Below are 20,863 nucleotides of genomic sequence, written 5' to 3'. Positions count from 1 at the left end.
AACCCAGAACATTACCTGGGTCCCTGGATTAATAGTGTAGCAATAATATCACTAGGACCTTGACTCCCCGCTGTTCCTTTATAGGCACATGCTGTCAGCCAAATGGTATCACTGTGTGGGCTCTCCAGGCACAAGGACCAATGGAGAGGAGGTACCACAGCTAATCTAATGGTTAATGATGTCCAGGTAAATCAGAGAAGTTAGATGGCCAGGATCAAAAATCTTGCTTAATCCGTCACAGTCAAGAATTTGTTTTTTTTCTAGAATTTAGAAGGCTAAGGGGTGATCTGATCGGAGTCTTCAGGATATTAACAGGAATAGAGAAGTTAGATAAAGATAAACTATTCGCATTGGTTGGGGATTCGGGAATTAGTGCTTGTAGTCTAAGAATTAGGGCCAAATTGCTCAGGGCAGTAGCTAGGAAGCACTTACGTACACAAGATGTGGTAGAGATTTCTAACACGCTATCCTGCAATTAACAGTGGATGAAGATCAGTTGTTCATTTAAAATCTGAGATGTATCATTTTTGATGAAGCAAAGGCATTAAGGGATATGTGCCAAAGGCAGGAATATGGGATTTAGGCCACAGATCAGCCATGATCTCATTGTATGGTGAGGTTTGAGGGGCTGAATGGCCTACTCCTGTTTCTATCTTCCTGTGTTCCTGCTTGGAAAAGCAAGTGAGAAAGAAGGAAAATCTACCTTTATGTCGTACCCAGGGTGTCAAAAAGCCTTTGTCACGGATAGTGATAAAATATGGATTAGCAATTTTCAGTTTCCTGTGACTTAACTGCCTGTGACTTTTATGCACTAAAATGTTTTCCAAAATGAAAAACAACTTACAAATGGTCATAATAATCACCTGATCACAGGTTTATCTACGCTTCATAACATCTTAATTAACAAGGCCACTCAAAACTGAAATTAAAATCTTTATTCAAAGAGACTGAAACCAGCCGGGTGCGAATAACATTCAGTTTCACTCCTGTTTGATTTCTACCTTCATGAAAAGTTTGCATGTTGGAGATTAAATAACCAAGAGTTTGAGACCTGCCTGAGAAGCAACAGCCTGCTGTTCCCTCTGTCTTTCTTTGCAAATTTTTTCAGCACAGCATTTGAGCTGAAACCTACTGAAAGCCATCATAACCATTCACAGAGGATTCCAGTATTTGTTGGAATACACTCCACTGTCTGGAGGAAAGGGAATGTAGTATGGCACAGATGTTCCATTCCAATGCCAGCACCTTGTCATAGCAGATTTTCTTGAGAGTAAGAACACTATTTGAGACAATCCATGACATTTTTCTTTCATGAGTTTAATGATCACTTGTGGCAAAGTGCATTAACAGTCTGTACAAATTTCATATTTTTGTGTTCCTCCTCAGACTTCTGAATAGGTTTGCACTCATGTATGTATACGTTTTATAAGGGTAACCATACATATTTCCAAAATCCAAGCAGTTTGCTTACAATCTTTGTGTCTTTATTTTGAATACAATTTACTTTGACAATAAACCATTTATTTCTTGTTGACGAAAGAAACCTGGTTCAGGCTTAGTATTTGTCAGGTTTCAATTCTATTAATTTCTCAAATGTTACTCTTTTTATGTGTTCTATTTAATTTAATTCCTCATTCTCATTTGGATCACCATTATTTCATGAAGCTTCCTCGTATCTTTTTCCACTTTAATTATTCAGCTTCCCTGCCATTTCCCTAAATCCCATTATAACGCTTCTTTCTGATGAAGGGTCTAGGCCTGAAATGTCAACTTTTGAGCTCCTGGGATGCTGCTTGGCCTGCTGTGTTCATCCAGCTCCACACTTTGTTATCTTGGATTCTCCAGCATCTGCAGTTCCCATTATCTCTGATAACGCTTCTTGTCTCTGTCTGTAAAGGATGCTTAATTAATTTTGTTAATTTTTGTTTTCTTTCTACATTCAAATAGAGTATTTTTACAATAATCTTTTATGTTTTTTACTGGTTTGCATTCATATCCTATTCTCCCATTATTGTGTTATTTGGCCTTCGTTGCGGAAGTGCAAAATGCTCCCAATCCTAAGGCTTACTAATTTTTACAACTTTATAAGCCTCCTTCTTCTATCATATATAAGCCTTGTTTTCCTTTGTTAGCCACTGTTACCTTATATATCCTGCTGAGCCTTTGTACCTGAAATGAATATATGTTTTTTCAAACAATGTATTAATTTTTTAAATTATGAAAAGGCTTTCGATAACCTTGCTTTCCAATCAGAGCAGTGAGTATAGGGTTTGGGATGTCTAGTTGCAGCTGTACGAGATGTTGTTGAGGTCACATTCGGAGTATTGTCTGCAGTCCTGATCACCCTACTAGAAAGGATGTTATTAAACTAGAAAGAGTACAGGAAAGATTTACTGGGATGCTTCCTGGACTGGAAGGCTTAAGTATGGAGGAAATGCAGGGACTTCTTTTCCTGGAGCACCTTACAGAGCCCGATAAAATCATAAAAGGCGCCGATAGCATTGATAGCTGACAGCTTTTCCCCATGGTGAGGGAGTCTAAAATTGGAGGGCATAGGTTTAAGGTGAGAGGGCAGAGACACAACAAGGTCTGGAGGGGAGCTTTTTCACCCAGAGGTGGTGACTGGACCAAATGTGGGACAAATGGGACGAGGTTAACTGTGAAAACTGGGTGGCATAAGCAAGTTGGGCTGAAGGGCCTGCTTCCATGCTGTAAGCCTCTATGACTCTAATTAACAGCCATTTCTTGTCTACCATTGTTAATGTACTCACCTAATCCACCACAGCCAGGTTGGTCATCTTATCTTGGTAGCTCCTTAGTTACATCTTAAGGCACTACTTTCAGATTGAATCATGGTACATCGTTTTCAAACTTAACATAAAATTCGAACATGCCACAGTCATTCTTCCCAAAAGGCTCTTTTACAACATGATTATGAATTAGTCTAATGTTACCGAACTTTATTAGATCTAAAGTAGCCCGTAGTCTAGTTGGTTCCTCAACTCACTGCTACAGAAAAGCACAGATAGTAAGAACTGCCGATGCTGGAGCCAGAGGTAACGCAGTGTGGAGCTGGAGGAACACAGCAGGCCAGGTAACATGTACCTTCTACATTCAATTGACTAAGCATTGAAGGATAATGTGCCAAATACCTTCTTCACCGCCCTGTCTACCTGTGATGCCACTTCCAAGGAACTATGTATCTGTACCCCAAGGTGCAGGAAAGAGGATCAGGTAAGCTGACATTTCAGGTTGGGACCCTTCTTCAGAAAACCATCTTGCATTCAATTCAAGGAACTTGGCCACCAAGATTTATGCAACCTTTAGATTTACGAGAGGAAGGGGGCATAGACTCAAAATAAGGGGGAGCAGATTTGGGACTGAATTGAGGAGGAACTTCTTTGGAACTCCCTGCCCAGTGAAACAGTTGAGGCTAGCCGGTTGAATGTTTAAGGAAAGATATGTAGATTTTTGAACAGTAAAGGAATTAAGGATTATGGTGAGCGGGCAGGTCGGTGGAGCTGAGTTCATGAAAAGATCAGCCATGATCTTATTGAATGGCAGAGCAGGCTCAAAGGGGCGAATGGCCTACTTCTGCTCCTGTTACTTATGTTCAACCTACATGCAGATTGAGTCACTCATGTCCTGAATTATACATTATCACTATTGCCAGATGGCCTATAAACAATATCTACTCACGTTGCCATCCCTTGCTGTTGCTTAGCTCCATCCAAACTGATTCTAAACAGAAAGACTTTGGGGTGCAGATACATAGTTCCTTGGAAGTGGCATCATAGGTAGACAGGGTGGTGAAGAAGGTATTTGGCACACTATTCTTCATTGCTTAGTCAATGGAATGTAGGAGGTACATGTTACATCTCTACAAGACATTGGCGAAGCTACATGTCAACATATTATGGCCATTCTGTATAGAATTCTGGTCACCCTGCTATAGGAAGGCTGTCATTTAACTGGAAAGGGTGTAAAAAAAGATTCACAAGGATATAGCTGAGACTGGAGAGTTTAAGCAATAAGGGGAGGCTGGATAGGCTGAGGCATATTTCCCTGGATGTATCAGAAGGGGTGACCTTATAGAGGTTTATAAAATCATGAGGGGGCATGGAAAGGGTAAAGAGCCCAGGTGTTTTTAGAAGGGTGGGGGAGTCCGAAACTAGATGGCATAGGTTTAAGGTGAGAGGAGAAAGATTTAAAAGGGACCGAGGGGAACATTTTCACACAGAGGGTGGTGCATGTATGGAATGAGATGTCAGAGGAAGTGGTGGAGGCGGGTACAATTACAGCATTTAAAATGTCCTTGGACATGCATGTGAACAGGAAGCATTTTCAGGGATATGGGCCAAATTCTGGCAAATGGGACTAAATCAATTTAGGAGACCAGGTTGGCATGGACCAGTTGGGAGGAATGATCTGTTTCCGTGCTGGGTGATTCTATGACTGTAAGATAATCTTTCATTAATATACTTGTTGTAAGGGCAGGCTAGCGCACTGTAAATGTTGCTGAATCATCATTTTTAAATGTAGAAAACAATGGGGTACACTTGGTCTAATGTAATAGTGAGCACCACTTCCAGAATGAAGTAGAGAATATAGTAATCAACAAGTTATTGTTTATTACCTGTGAGCAACTACTTAGGGATTACACTGATATGACTGACATCACGATAGAAATCCAAAAAGATCCCAATCCGAAAGCTGAGTTTTATTTTGCAACATTCTAAGCCCCATCCTTTTATCAAATACAAATTTTGACCTCCTTTGTTCACCATTGCCTGACCAGAAGCCAATATGTTACAACTTTATCTACACTAGACCCTCTCAAAATATTTTCAGAAGGTAGTCTAGACCGTAACTTTAACTCTCATGGTGCGGTTGGTTTCTCGGCATTGAGGTTGCAATGCTGACAATGAGAGATCTTTCAATCAGATGAGAGTCAGGTAGACTTAATTCTTAGCATGGAAATAGCAATGCAGCTTTCAGAGTTAAGAGGAAACTAAACAGTTAATTCCTGGAAATTGTTCTGGTTTCAGTTTGGCTGTTTTTGGAACTGGAGCTGTGATTGAACTAATGGCCAATGGAAGCCCCAATAAGGAAAGGTGATGGCCCAGTGGTATTATCACTGGATTGGTAATCCAGATACCGTTCTAGTGACCTGGGTTCAAATCCCACATGATGGAATTTGAATTCAATAGGATATCTGAAATTAAGAACCTAATGAATCCATTGTCAATTGTTGGAAAGACTCATCTGCCTCACTAATGTCCTTTAGGGAAGGAAGTTTGCATTCCTCACCTGGTCTGCATGTGATTGCAGACCCACAGCAATGTTGTTGACTTTTAACTGCCCTCTGGGCAATTAGGGATGGACAATAAATGCTGCCTGGCAGCATCACCTTCATCCTGTGAATGAATAAAACGGAACCTATCACTCACTTGAACACCTCTCGATAATTTCTCAGTCTTATTGACTGGAGATCTTTACTTTGAGGCACTTACAGATTTAAAGGGCTGAATAGCCTATTCCTGAGCTGATATTATGAAAAATTCCTCAGCACAGGAGCACATGTGTGTGTGGGTATATACATGAGTGTGCATGCATGTGTTTATATGTGGTGTGTGTCTATGTGTGCATCTCTGTGTACTTGTGAGTCTGTGTGCGTGCACATATGTATCTGTGTTGAATTTGTGTGTGTGTGTGTGTGTGTGTGTGTGTGTGTGTGTGTGTGTGCGTTTGACGGTGTGTGTGCATATTTGTACACGTGTGTTTGTGTATATGTATCTGAGTGTGAATTTGTACGTGTGTGTGTGTCTGTCTGTTTTTGCGCATGTGTGTGTGCATGTGTGTGCACATGTGTATGTGTGCAGGTGTGCGTGTGCATGTGTGTATGTTTGTGTACGTGTGTGTGCGCATGTATTTGTAAGTGAAGATAAACTGCCTTTGTTTGTTGCCTGAGACAATTGTTTCATTTTTCCACAATACATTCGGCACTGTGGATTTGCATTCAGACTTCCCTACAATGCCCTTTAGTGTCTGTGTTATGGAAATACTCTGTACATCTAATCATGCAGTCAGTTTACTGAGGCAAGGCTGTGTTTACTGACCCCATATTGGCAGGGAGCACTGTGATGCCAAGTGATTGCAATGCAAAATGGTTTCACTACCAGTGATGCCACAGTTAACTGGTCACATTGGACAATAGAATCCAGGAATGGGCAGCCGTAAAGATGTTTGAAATCAATTCAGTTCAAATCCTGCCATGAAGGTTTTTACACTCCCACAACTTGACTGCCCCACTCACTACAAGGAAACATAGAACGTAGAGAACAGGAATAGGCGATTCAAAACTTTGAGCTTGCTCTGTCATTCAATGTGGTCATGGCTGATCATCCAAGCCAGTCCTCTGCTCCTGCTTTCTGCCCCATACTCTTTGACTCTTTACCATTATCGAACCTCTTCTCAAAAACATTCGCTGTTTTAGCCACTCTCCGGAGCAGTGACTTTGACAGGCTCCCCCTTCTCTGGGGGCAGTAAGCTGGATGGTAAGGCATGGAGGAGGGTGGAATGTGAAATGGCGATCGGCACCCATAATGCCAGGCTGTGCACCAAAGGGATAAGCGAGCAGGCAGTGAGTGACAATATCCAGTTTTGAGTTGCCAAGTGACAAGTAACATTCATGACGCACAGCAATGGCTATCTGCTGTAAGAGACAATATTAACCATCACCCCTTGATAGTCAATGGCATCACTGAATGCCCCACTATTCACATCCTCCATTGATCAAAAACTGAACTGGATTATCCACATTATCACAGTGGCTGCAAGCGCAGGTCGGAAGTTAGGAATACTGCGGTGACAAACTCACCTCCTGACTCTCTAAAGCCTATCCACCACTTGCAAGGCTCAAGTCAAGAGTGAGATGCAATACTCCTCATTTGCCTGGATGAGTGCGATCCCAACAACACTGGCTGGTTTGGCTCTATATGGATTAGCCTTGGAAGGGGTCCAGAGGAGGTTTACAAAAATGATCCCAGGGGAATAAGGTTTGTCACATGAAGAGCGAATGTGAACTCTGGATCTGTGCCCAATTGAGTTTTGAAGGATGAGGAGGATTTGATTGAAACTTACAGGATACTGAGAGGTCTGGATAGAGTGCATGTGGAGAAGATGTTTCCATCAGTAGGAGAGACTGAGGGCAGAGCCTCAGATTGAAGGGATGATCCTTTAGGACTGAAATGAGGAGGAATTTCTTCAGCCAGAAGGTGGTGAATCTGTGGAAGTCATTGCCACAGAGTGCTGTGGGGGCCAAGCCATTGAGTGTCAGCATGTCACTCAGCTCAAGGGCAGATAGGGATAGTGAATACATGATGGCCAGCCAGTGGCGCCCATATCCCATGTGCCACGAATGAATGAAAAGAAAGTGGCAGATTTGCAGAGCTTAGATCTGGTCCGTTGGTTGTGGGATTGTTTAGCCTCTTTATCACTTACTGCTTATGCTGCTTGATGTGCAATTCATCCTGTTTGGCGGCTTCACCAGGTTGATACTTCATCTTCAGGGAAGCCTGGTGCTGCTCCTGGCATGCCCTCCCGCACTATCCATTGAACCAGGGCTGATCCCCTGGCCTGATGGTAATGGTTGACTGGGGGACATGCCGGGTCATGAGGTTACAGATTGTGCCCGAGTACAATTCTGCTGCTGTTGATGGCCCATAGCGCCTCATGGATGCCCAGTCTTGAGCTGCTAGATCTTTGTGCAAAGTCTGCCCCATTTAGTGCCGTGATAGTGTCACACAACACGATGGAGGTTGTTCTCAATGTGAAGGCGGGACTTTGTCTCCACAAGAACCATGCGATGGTCGCGGTTACCGATACCGTCATGGCCAGGTGTAGCTGCAGCTGGCAGCTTGGTCAGGATGAGGTCAAGTGTGTTTTCCCTCTCATTGGTTCCCTGACCACCTGCTGCTGACCCCAATCTAGCAGCTACGTCCTTTAGGACCCGACCAGCTCGATCGGTATTACTGCTGCCGAGCCACTCCTGGTGGTGGATATTGAAATCCCCCACCCAGAACACATTTTGTTCCCTTGCCACCCTCAGTGCTTCCTCCAAGTGTTGTTCAATATTAAGGAATACTGATTCGTCAGCTGAGAGAGGACGGATGTGGTAACCAGCAGGAGGTTTCCTTGTCCATGTTTAACCTGAAGCCATGAGACTTCATGGGGTCCAGAGTCAATGTTGAGGGCTCCCTGAGCAACACCCTCCCACCTGTATCCCACTGTGCCAACCCCTCTGCTGTGTCTGTCCTGTCAGTGGGACAGGGCATATCCAGGGATGGTGATGGTAGTGTCTGGGACATTGTCTGTAGGGTATGATTCTGTGAGTGTGACTATGTCAGGCTGTTGCTTGGCTAGTCTGTGAGATGGCCCTCCCAACTTTGGCACTAACCCCCAGATGTTAGTGAGGGGGGCTTTGCATGGTTGAAGGGCTGTTTCTGCCGTTGTCTTTCCCACTGCCAAGGTCGATATCAGGTGGCCCATCCAGTTTCATTTCTTTGTTGAGACTTTGTAATGATTGAAATAACTGAGAGGCTTGGTAGGCCATTTCAGAGGGCAGTTGAGAGCAGATGGCCTGGAGTCACATGTAGGCCTGACCATTTGAGAGTGGCAGATTTCCTTCCCTGAAGGGCATTAGTGATCCAGCTGGATTTTTTTCTGACAATCGGCAATGATTTCATCATTAGACTCTAGATTCCAGGTATTTTTAATTGAATTGAAATCCCAGCATCTGCCGTGACAGGATTCAAACTCAGGTCCCCTGAACATTGGCTGAGTTTCTGGATTAATAGTGTAGCGATAATATTACGAGGCCATCACTTTCCCCAAGTCTCTGAATAAAGGGGCACCAATTTAAGTCTGAGATGAAAAAGAATTTCTTCTCTGAGAGGAGAGTCTTTGGAATTGCTTACCACAGAGAGCAGTGGGATGCAGAAACCTTGTGCATATTTAAAGCTGAGACAAATAAATTCTCGATCAGTCAGGGAATCGAGGGTTACAGGGAAAGGCAGGAAAGCGGATGTGGGGAATTTCAGAGCAGCCAGGATCCTATTGCATGGTAGAACAGGCCTGAGGGGCTGAATAGCCTACTCCTGTTCCTATGGTACTATAGGTTAATTTTTTTTATGATTCATTAACGGGCTGAGGGCATCGCTGGCCTGGCAGCACTGCAGAGGGCAGTTCAGAGTCAACCACATTGCTGTGGGTCTGGAGTGACATGTAGGCCAGACCAGGTAAGGATGGCAGTTTCCGTCCCTGAAGGATATTAGTGAACCAGGTGGGTTTTTCCCGGACAATCAACAATGGTCATCATTAGTTTCTTAAATCCAGATTTTTAAAAAATTAAATCCAAATTCAACCACCTGCTGTGGTGGGATTCGAGCCCACATCCCCAGAACATTGTGTGAGTCTCTGGGTTCACAGTGCAGCAATAATACCACTAGGCCATCACCTCCCCATATGGTCTCCACCTCGTTCCCTCCCCTTAGCTCTCTGGCTGTTCTCCATCCTGGCCTTGCCTCCTGCCCTCTGCTTTTGCCTTTGACCTCTGGAACTTGGAGCTCTTCTCTTGACCAGAGGTAATGGGAACTGCAGTTGCTGGAGAATCCGAGATATACAAAGTGTGGAGCTGGATGAACACAGCGGGCCAAGCAGCATCTCAGGAGCACAAAAGCTGACGTTTCGGGACTAGGCCTTTCTGGCTGAGATCATTCCTGAACTGAAATTCCTGCCCTCCTGGATTTTGTCAGTCACTGTATAGGACATTGGAGAGGCCACTTTTGGAATACTGTGTGCAATTCCGGTCTCCTTTCTATAGGCAAGACGTTGTGAAACCTGAAAGGGTTTAGAAGGTGTTGCCTGGGTTGGAGGGATGGAGCTACAGGGAGAGACTGAATAGGCTGGAGCTGTTTTCACTGGAGTGTCAGAGGCTGAGCGAGTGAACTTATCAAGGTTATAAAATCATGAGGGGCATTGACAGCATGAACAGTCAAGGTCTTTTCCCCAGGGTGGGGTGTCCAGAACTAGAGGGCATAGGTTTAACGCAACAGGAGAAAGATTTAAAACGGACCTAAGAAGCAACTTTTTCCTGCAGAGGGTGGTGCGTGTTTGGAATGAGCTGCCAGAGGAAGTGGTGGAGGCTGGTACAATTACAGCATTTGAAAGGTATCTGGATGGGTACATGGATAGGAAGGGTTTAGAGGGAAATGAGCCAAATGCTGAAAATGGGACTAGATTAATTTAGGATATCTGCTCAGCATGGGCAAGTTGGACTGAAGGGTGTGTTTCTGTGCTGTACAAGCTCTATGGCTCTATCACTGTCTCCAAATGTCTGGGATTCCTGTCATAACCTGCACCAAGCAACATCTGCCACTAGATGGAGGCTGCACAATGTAAATGTGCATAGAGGAACTCAGCAGGTCTGGCAGCATCTTTGGGCAGAGAGACAGAGCCAATGTTTTGACTCCAGTGACCTTTCATCAGAACTGCAAGTGATTAGAAGATAGAATGTAAAAAACATTATTAAACAAACTTGTTAGGGGATAAGGGTCAAAGGCAGGTATAGAGAGTTAGATCACAGATGAGCCATGATGTCATTGAATGGTGGAACAGGCTTGAAGGGCTGAATGGTCTGCTCCTGTTCCAATGTGCCTGTGTTATGTTTTTGACAGATGTCGGGGAGGGACGAGATGAACAGATGGTGTCATATTGCTGTACAAAACTCAAAGGGGTTGTTAATTGAGGGGAAAGAGAAATGGAGATGTAAAATGGATATAACTTAAGGTGGGACTGGAAGAAAGTGGTTCCTTTCTGCAGACTGCAACCTTATCTTATTTGTGTCTGATTGATTTTGCTGCCTTTGGTCTTTTTTATCGAGATTCTCCAGCATTTCCTGTGTCTCTTTCAGATTTCCAGCAGTATTTTGCTTTTATTTTGTTGAGTGCATTATAAAAGAAAATTGTATATTTACTTTTCTTTGTATTTAGTAATGTATTTTAGTTTGCCAACTATTTCAGCTGGGAACACGCTGCACACATTTGGTACAACATTTGAACTTACACATCAATTGCTCCTGGTGAAAATGTCCTCAGATACCCAAAGGTTCAAGCAAGTATCCTAAAGGGAACCCCAAATTCACTTAAAGTTGTGATTTTCAGGGATGTAGCTACAGCTGAATACGAGGATTATACTCTATATCAAACAATAAGAATGATTTGAATTGTCTGCAACAGGACATTAATAGGTTGGCTCAATGCGCACACTAGTGGTAAATGGAAGCTAGTGCAGAGATAGTAGGAACTGCAGATGCTGGAGAATCTGAGATAACAAGGTGTAGAGCTGGATGAACACAGCAGGCCAAGCAGCATCAGAGGAGCAGGAAAGTTGACGTTTTGGGCCTAGTCCCAGAAGAACTGCACACGATACTGCAAATGCGGCCTCACTAGATTCTTATACAGCTGCAACATGACTTGCCAAATGTTATACTCAATTCCCTGATCAATAAAGGCAGCATGCCTTCTTTAGCACCTTATCCATTTGTGTTGCCCCTTTCAGGGAGCGACAGACTTGCACCCTGTATGTCAATGCCCCTAAGGGTCCTACCATTTACGGTTTACTTACCTCATGCATTTGAACTCCTAAAACGCATCACTTCACACTTGACCAGATTAAGGTCCATCTGCCAGTTCTCTGCCCAACTTTCCAACTGATTCATATCCTGTTTTGTCATTTGACAACCTTCCTCACTATCCACACTGTGGAGAGGATGTGGAGGCTTTGGAGAGAAAGCAGAAACGTCCATCGGGATGCCCTCACCCCCTCTCTTCCCTCCTGCCACAGCGATAGGATTCCCCTTGTCCTCACCCACCTTCCCACCAGCATCCACATCCAGAAGATCATCAGATACCATTTCTGCCACCTCCAGTGAGATGCCACCACCAGACACGTATTCCCCTCCCCTCTCTTGTCCGCCTTCTGCAGGGACTGTTCCCTCCAGGACACCCTGGTCCACACTTCCTTCGCCCCCAGCACCTCCCCACAGCCCCACAGCACCTTCTCCTTTAATTGGCAAAGGTGCAGCGGCAGCCCATTAACTTTCTCCCTCCCCAGTATCCAAGGACCCAAACATACCTTCCAGGTGAAGCAACACTTCACCTACACTTCCAAGAATCTAGTCTACTGCATTTGCTGCTCCACACTGGGGAAACGAAGCATAGACTGTGTGACCGCTTCACAGAACATCTACATTCTGCTCGCAAAAAAGACCCTGAGCTACCTGTTGCCTGCCGCTTTAACACACCACCCTGTTCCCTGACCATCGCCTCTGTCTCTGGCTTGTTGCCGTGTTCCAGTGAAGCTCAACGCAAGCTGGAATAACATCTCATTTTCCACTTGGGGACCCTGCTGCCCTCGGGACTCAATACCGTGGTCAATAGCTTTAACACCTAAACTCTCCCATGTCCTAGTCCCCTACCCCACATGTCAGGTCTTGTTATCACACAGCCTGCCACTACACACTACCTGTTGTTAGTCACTAACAGTCCCCATCAACAGCTATTCACCCTCCTAGTCAGATTGTTACCAACTACATTGCCTATCCAACTACCCCATCCCCTTCCCTATCTTCCACACAACATCCAATATTTTCTGAGCTAACATCAGTTCTGAGGAAGGGTCACCGGGCCCTAAACATTAACTCTGTTTTCTCCTTCACAGATGCTGCCAGACCTGCTGAGCTTTTCCGGCAACTTCTGTTTTTGCTCCTGATTTACAGCATCCGCAGTTCATTTGTCTTTTTTTATCAGAATGCTGCCTAGATTGAAATGTAGTCACCATAAGGGGAGGTTGGACAAACATGGATTATTTTTGCTGCGGTGTTGGAGGCTGAGGGGTGACCTGATAGAAGTGTATAAAAAATCAAGAAGCGTAAATAGGCTGGATAGTCAGTTTTTCCCAGGGTGGGAACGTCAAATATGAGCAGGCGTAGGGCTAAGGTAAGGGGGGTAATTTTAGAGGAGATGTGTGGAGGTACCTGGAATGTGCTGCCAGGGGAGGTGGTGGAAGTTCGTAGGGGGAGGTGATGGCCTAGTGGTATTATCGCTGGACTGTTAATCCAGAGACCCAGATAATGTTCTGGAGACTTGGATTCAAATCCTGCTAAGGCAGATGGTGTAATCTGAATTCAATAAAAAAGCAATCTGGAATTAAGCGTCTAATGATAACAATGAATAAGTGATTTGGAGTTGGGGGGCGTCCCATCTGGTTCACTGTTATCCTTTAGGGAAGGAAACTGCCATCCTTACCTGATCTGGCCTACATGTGATTCCAGACCCACACCAATGTGGTTGATGCTTAACTGCCCTCTGGGCAATTAGGGATGGGCAATAAATGGTACCTAGCCATTGATATCTTCATTCTGATGAATGAATAAAGGAAAAAATGTACTGTGAAATAACTCAAAATGCCCTTAAAGAGGGAATTCCAGGATTTTGACCCAGTGACCATGAAGGAACAGTGAAAATTCCCAAGCCAGGATGGTGAGTGCTTTGGAAGGACCCTTGAATTTGGTGGTATTCCCATGTATCTGATGCCCTTGCCCTTCTCGATGGAAGTGGTCGTGGGTTTGGAAGGTGCTGCCTGAGGACCTTTGGTGAGTTTCTGAGGAACACCTTATAGATAGTACACACTGTTGCTACTGAGTGTCGGTGGTGGAGGGAGTTGGATGTTTGTGGATGTGGTGCCAATCAAGCGGCTGCTTTGTCCTGGATGATGTCAAGCTCTGGAGTGTTGTTGGGGCTGCACCCATCCAGGCAAGTGGGGAGTATTCCATCACACTCCTGACTTGTGCCTTGTAGATGGTGCATAGGCTTTGGGGAGTCAGGAGGTGGGTATTCGCAGTCTCTCGACCTGTTCTTGATGCCACTGTGTTTATGTGTTGAGTCCAGTTGAGTTTCTGGTCAATAGTAATCCACAGCATGTTGATACTAGAGCCTTCAGTGATGGTATAATTGAATGTCAAGGAGCCATGGTTAGATTGTCTCTTAATGGAGATGGTCATTGCCTGGCATTTGCATGGCATGAATGTTTCTGACTGGATCAATAGTTGGCTGGCAGGGTGGAGTTGTTGGGCCAGATGGCTTCCTTCTATGCCATAAATGAGCCAATGGGGAAAGGCAGAGATTGGGGCAAAGCTCAAACAGAGAGGTCATATTTCCAATTCACGAGGCAAATGATTGTGTTTGCAATAATTGTTGTGATTCACTGAAGGCAAGTGAAAAAGATAGTCAAGGTATCAAGGGAAGGAATTAAAACATCTCAATTGAGAGGTGAGGCTTGTCAAGACTTACTGATGCCAGAGAAAGATAAGTTGAATTTAAAGAGCTCATGCTGGCAGATGGGCAATTCCCAAGGAAGGAGCTGTGGTCCACCCTCTCCATTCCCTGGGAATGTTTTCCAGATCAGATGTCTATCCATCCCCTCATTGGCAAGTACCTATCTTGTTTCCTGTCCTTGTTATTTGCGAGCTGGTTACAAACTCTTAGAGAGCCAGGGACTAATATTCTCCTGAATAAAATCATGGAAACATTTCTACCCATCAGAATATGGAATTGTTATCAGAGACTGATTGTTTAATTTCTGCTTTCGTGCATTTTTGGACCAGTGATCTGATTGAAGAGGAATGGCTAGGCATAATTCCTCCGGACAATCATATTGTCAAGCAGTGACAAAGTACAAAAGCTAATTGTCTGGGGTTAGGAGCTATCTGTTACAGCCGAAATTTTGGTCAATTCTGCTTTTTTCCTCAAAGCATAAAAGCAGCTTCTCTTCATTTTTCCAATTCTCTTTCCAAAATTCGAGGAAGTGACATAGGTCAATATGGCCAGAAAACACATGGCATCAGGTTATTCCAACAGGTGAATCTATGGGGTGAATTTGTATTTGCAGGTACATTCTATTTTGTTCAAAAAGCACACCATTTATAGGCAATCAGTCAATGTGGCATTTTATAAATTCCTACTTTAGAAATAAAACCAGACTGACTCCAAACCAAGATAATAAAATGTGAGGCTGGATGAACACAGCAGGCCAAGCAGCATCTCAGGAGCACATGAGATGCTGCTTGGCCTGCTGTGTTCATCCAGCCTCACATTTTATTATCCTGGAATTTTCCAGCATCTGCAGTTCCCATTATCTCTGACTCCAAACCAAAATGTGGACAGATTCTAAACAAAGCCTCACACCTAACTTTCTTTACGCTGACAAAACTTTTAGCTCTCTCAGGGCAGTGAGTTCAAAGTAATTCGGGGATTTACACATATATATATTAATCAATTGAAACCTTCGAACTGATTAAAGATTTAACAGCATCTGAGGTTTGTTTAATACATTCTCATCAATGGTATGACAGCTAACAACTGAGGAAGGAGCGAGGCTGTGAAAGCTTGTGCTTTCAAATAAACCTGTTGGACGATAACCTGGTGCTGTGTGATTTCTGACCTTGTCCCCACCGTCACATCCACATCATAGGTCAACGCATGTGCACCTTTCATTGCCGAGTTTCATAGTCTTTGGAAGAAAGCAGCATTTTAAAGAACCCTGCCGTCTGACTTCACAAAGTTACATTCTCGTGACCTCAGCCATCCTACCCACAATCCACTCTTCCTATTCATGATGTCACTGGTTTTAAGGAGCTTTATTCAGAATGTCTGCTTGTGTGAGAATATCAAATTACTCTGAGCAAGGATTTCAGTAACGGTGGAGAGAGACGCAGCAATTATGTCCACAGGTCTGTAACTGGCCAGCTCATAGACCATTCCTGACAGCACCAGTGCATCAGGGAGGGAAATCTGAAACAACACAGGAGCTGTACTGACGGAGATGTGCATTGATGGATGGACGCTGCTGAGGGCGCTCTGTAATGATGGAGGACAGTAGTGAGGGCGCTCTGCACTGACGGAGGGAGAGTGGTGAGGGAGCTCTGTAATGATGGAGGGACAGTAGTGAGGGCGCTCTGCACTGATGGAGGCATAGTGGTGAGGGAGCTCTGCAATGATGGAGGACAGTACTGAGGGAGCTCTGCACTGATGGAGGGACAGTACTGAGGGTGCTCTGCACTGATAGAGGGACAGTACTGAGGGAGCTCTGCAATGATGGAGGGACAGTACTGAGGGAGCTCTGCAATGATGGAAAGAGAGTACTGAGGGAGCTCTGTAATTATGGAGGGACAGGACTGAGGGTGCTCTGCACTGATAGATGGGACAGTACTGAGGGAGCTCTGCAATGATGGAAGGACATTACTGAGGGAGTCTGCACTGATGGAGGGACAGGACTGAGGTAACTCTGCGCTGATGGAGGGACAGTGCTGAGGGAGCTCTGCAATGATGGAAAGAGAGTACTGAGGGAGCTCTGTAATTATGGAGGGACAGTACTGAGGGTGCTCTGCACTGATAGAGGGACAGTACTGAGGGATCTTTGCAATGATGGAAGGACATTACTGAGGGAGTCTGCACTGATGGAGGGACAGGACTGAGGTAACTCTGCACTGATGGAGGGACAGTGCTGAGGCAGCTCTGCATTGATCGAGGGACAGTGCTGAGGGAGCTCTGCACTGATGGAGGGACTGTGCCAAGGGAGCTCTGCTGTGATGGAGGGAAGGTGCTGAGGGAGCTCTGCGCTGATGGAGGGACAGGACCAAGGGAGCTCGGCACTGATGGAGGGATAGTACTGAGGGAGCTCTGCAATGATGGAGGGACAGCACTGAGGGAGCTCAACACTGATGGACGGACAATGCTGAGGGTGCTCTGCACTGATGGAGGGACAGTGCTGAGGGAGCTCTGCACTGATGGAGGGACAGTGCTGAGGGATCTCTGCACTGATGGAGGGACAATGCTGAGGGAGCTCTGCACTGATGGAGGGACAGTACTGAGGGAGTCTGCACTGATGGAGGGACAGGACTGAGGGAGCTCTGCGCTGATGGAGGGACAGTACTGAGGGGGCTCTGTGCTAATGGAGTCATATTACTGAGGGAGCTCTGCACTGATGGAGGGACAGTGCTGAGGGACCTCTGGACTGATGGAGGGACAGTGCTGAGGGAGCTCTTTGCTGATGGAGGGACAGTGCTGAGGGAGCTCTGCGCTGATGGAGGGACAGGACCGAGGGAGCTCTGCACTGATGGAGGGATAGTGCTGAGGGAGATCTGCACTGATGGAGGGATAGTACTGAAGGAGCTCTGCAATGATGGAGGGACAATGCTGAGGGAGTCTGCACTGATGGACGGACAATGCTGAGGGAGCTCTGCACTGATGGAGGGATAGTACTGAGGGAGCTCTGCAATGATGGAGGGACAATGCTGAGGGAGCTCTGCACTGATGGAGGGACTGTGTTAAGGGAGCTCTGCTGTGATGGAGGGAAGGTGCTGAGGGAGCTCTGCGCTGATGGAGGGACAGGGCCAAGGGAGCTCGGCACTGATAGAGGGATAGTACTGAGGGAGCTCTGCAATGATGGAGAGACAGCACTGAGGGAGATCTGCACTGATGGACGGACAATGCTGAGGGGGCTCTGCACTAATGGAGTCATGTTACTGAGGTAGCTCTGTGCTGATGGAGGGACAATGCGGACAGGCCTCTGCACTGATGGAGGGACAGTACTGAGGGAGCTCTGCACTGATGGAAGGATAGTGCTGAGGGAGCTCTGCACTGATGGAGGGACAGTACTGAGGGAGTCTGCACTGATGGAGGGACAGGACTGAGGGAGCTCTGCGCTGATGGAGGGACAGGACTGAGGGAGCTCTGCACTGATGGAGGGAGAGTACTGAGGGAGCTCTGCACTAATGGAGTCATGTTACTGAGGTAGCTCTGTGCTGATGGAGGGACAATGCGGACAGGCCTCTGCACTGATGGAGGGACAGTGCTGAGGGAGCTCTGCACTGATGGAATGATAGTACTGAAGGAGCTCTGCAATGATGGAGGGACAGTACTGAGGGGGCTCTGCACTAATGGAGTCATTTTACTGAGGTAGCTCTGTGCTGATGGAGGGACAGTGCTGAGGGAGCTCTGCACTGATGGAAGGATAGTACTGAAGGAGCTCTGCAATGATGGAGGGACAGTACTGAGGGAGCGCTGCACTGATGGAGTGATAGTACTGAAGGAGCTCTGCAATGATGGAGGGACAGTACTGAGGGTGCTCTGCACTGATGGAGGGACATTTCTGAGGGAGCTCTGCATTGTTCGAGGGACAGTGCTGAGGGTGGTCTGCACTGATGGAGGGACAGTACTGAGGGAGCTCTGCACTGATGGAGGGACAGTGCTGAAGGACCTCTGGACTGATGGAGGGACAGTACTGAGGGTGCTCTGCACTGATGGAGGGACAGTACTGAGGGAGGTCTGCACTGATGGAGGGACAGGACTGAGGGAGCTCTGTGCTGATGGAGGGACAGTACTGAGGGGGCTCTGCGCTAATGGAGTCATGTTACTGAGGGAGCTCTGCGCTGATGGAGGGACATTGCGGACAGGCCTCTGCAGTGATGGAGGGACAGCGCTGAGGGAGCTCTTTTCTGACGGAGGGACAGTGCTGAGGGAGCTCTGCCCTGATGGAGGGACAGTGCTGAGGGAGCTCTTTGCTGACGGAGGGACAGTCCTGAGGGAGCTCTGTGCTGATGGAGGGACAGTACTGAGGGAGCTCTGCGCTGATGGAGGGACAGTAGTGAGGGAGCTCTGCGCTGATGGAGGGATAGTGCTGATGGAGCTCTGCGCTGATGGAGGGACAGTGCTGAGCGAGCTTTGCGCTGATGGAGGGATAGTACTGAGGGAACTCTGCACTGATGGGGAGACAGTACTGAGGGAGCTCTGCACAGATGGAGGGACAGTGCTGAGGGAGCTCTGCGCTGAGGAGGGACAGTACTGAGGGAGCTCTGCGCTGATGGAGGGACAGTGCTGAGGGTGCTCTGCGCTGATGGAAGGACTGTGCTGAGGGAGCTCTGCATTGATCGAGGGACAGTGCTGAGGGAGCTCTGCACTGATGGAGGGACAGTGCTGAGGGAGCTCTGAACTGATGGGGGGACAGTACTGAATGAGCTCTGCACTGATGGAGGGACAGCATTGAGGGAGCTCTGTGCTGATGGAGGGGCAGTGCTGAGGGAGCTCTGCACTGATGGAGGGACATTACTGAGGGAGCTCTGCGCTGATGGATGGACAGTGCTGAGGGAGCTCTGCGCTGACATGGGGAGAGTTCTCCTCAGTGATCATTATCGGTTTCTCAATTACTCCCCTAATTTCAGATCAATGGCTCTCTCATTGTTGTTGACTAAGGGCCTGATCTCTCATATTATGTGATATGTTGTAAATGAAAGCAAAGATTTTCAGTTTCAGGACCATATGACCAGAAGAGTTCGCAGAATAATTAGGCCATTCAGCTTATCAAGTCTGCCCCTGTAGTAGATATAACAAGATGCAGAGCTGGATGAACACAGCATGTCAAGCAGCATTAGAAGAGCACTAAAGCTGTTGTTTCGGGCCTCAATCCTTTTTCAGAAAATCAGGTTCTCCAGCATCTGCAGTTCCCACTATCTCTGCCCCACTACTAGATTGTGTCTGATACGTTTCTCATCCTCATTTTCTTGCCTTCTCCCTATCACCCTTGATGTCCTTATTCATCAATAAACTATCTATTTTTGTCTTAAGTATACTCAGTAATTTCGCCTCCACAACCCTCTGTTGCAATACATTCCACACCACCCTCTGGCTGAAGAAATTCCTCTTCATCTCAACACTTCATTTCAATTCGGAGATGTGCCCTCAGCACCTCGTCTCTCCTCCTAGTGAAAACATTTTTTTCCACATCCACCCTATCCAGACCTCTCAGTATTCTGTAAGTTTCAATCAGGCGCACCGTCATCCTTCTCAACTCCCCATTGAGTACAGACCCAGAGTCCTCAATTGCTCCTCACATGACAAGCCCTTTAACGCTGGGATCATTCTTGTAAACCCTCTCTGAAGGTGATGGAGAGGTGATGGCCAAGTGGTATTATCGCTGGACTAACAGCCCAGACACCCAACTAATATTTTGGGGAACCAGATTCAAATTCTGCTATGACAGACGATGACGTGTGAATTCAACTAAGATCTGGAATGAAGAGCCTAATAATGACGATGAGTCAATTGTGAGAAAAACCCAACTGGTTCACTAATGTCCTTTAGGGAAGGAAGTTGCCATTCGTACCTTGTCTGGCCTACATGTAACTCCAGACCCACAGCAATGTGATTCACCCTTAACTGGCCCTCCAGGATGGGTGATAAATGCTGCCTGGCCAGCCACACTGTCACCCTGTTAGTGAGTGAAAGCAAACGCTTCCATCAGCAGCACATCCTTCCTGAGATACAGAGCCTAAAACTGCTCACAATATTCCAAATATAGTCTGACCGAAGCCTCATACAGCCTAGCAGTACATCCCTGCTCTTGTATTCTATCCCTCTTGAAATCAATGTCGACTTTGTATTTGCCTTCCTAGCTGCCAAATGAACTGTAAGAGAAGTCCAAACTGTAACTCCCAAGTCCCTCTGTGCTTCAGATTTCCAAAGCCTTTGTCTATTTAGAACATAGAACATAGAACATAGAAAAGTACAGCACAGTACAGGCCCTTCGGCCCGCGATGTTGTGCCGTGGAATAATCCTAATCCAAAAATAAAATAACCTCAATTCACTGCTGTCCATGTCCATATTAGACACAGAGTTGGAACTGGAAACAACACAGATATTCTTTTCTTCATTCGTGCGATGTGGGCATTGCTGGCCAAGTCAGTCT

Source organism: Stegostoma tigrinum, chromosome 10, assembly GCF_030684315.1.
Source record: "Stegostoma tigrinum isolate sSteTig4 chromosome 10, sSteTig4.hap1, whole genome shotgun sequence".
Taxonomy (NCBI): Eukaryota; Metazoa; Chordata; class Chondrichthyes; order Orectolobiformes; family Stegostomatidae; genus Stegostoma; species Stegostoma tigrinum.
This window is presented reverse-complemented; position numbering follows the sequence as displayed.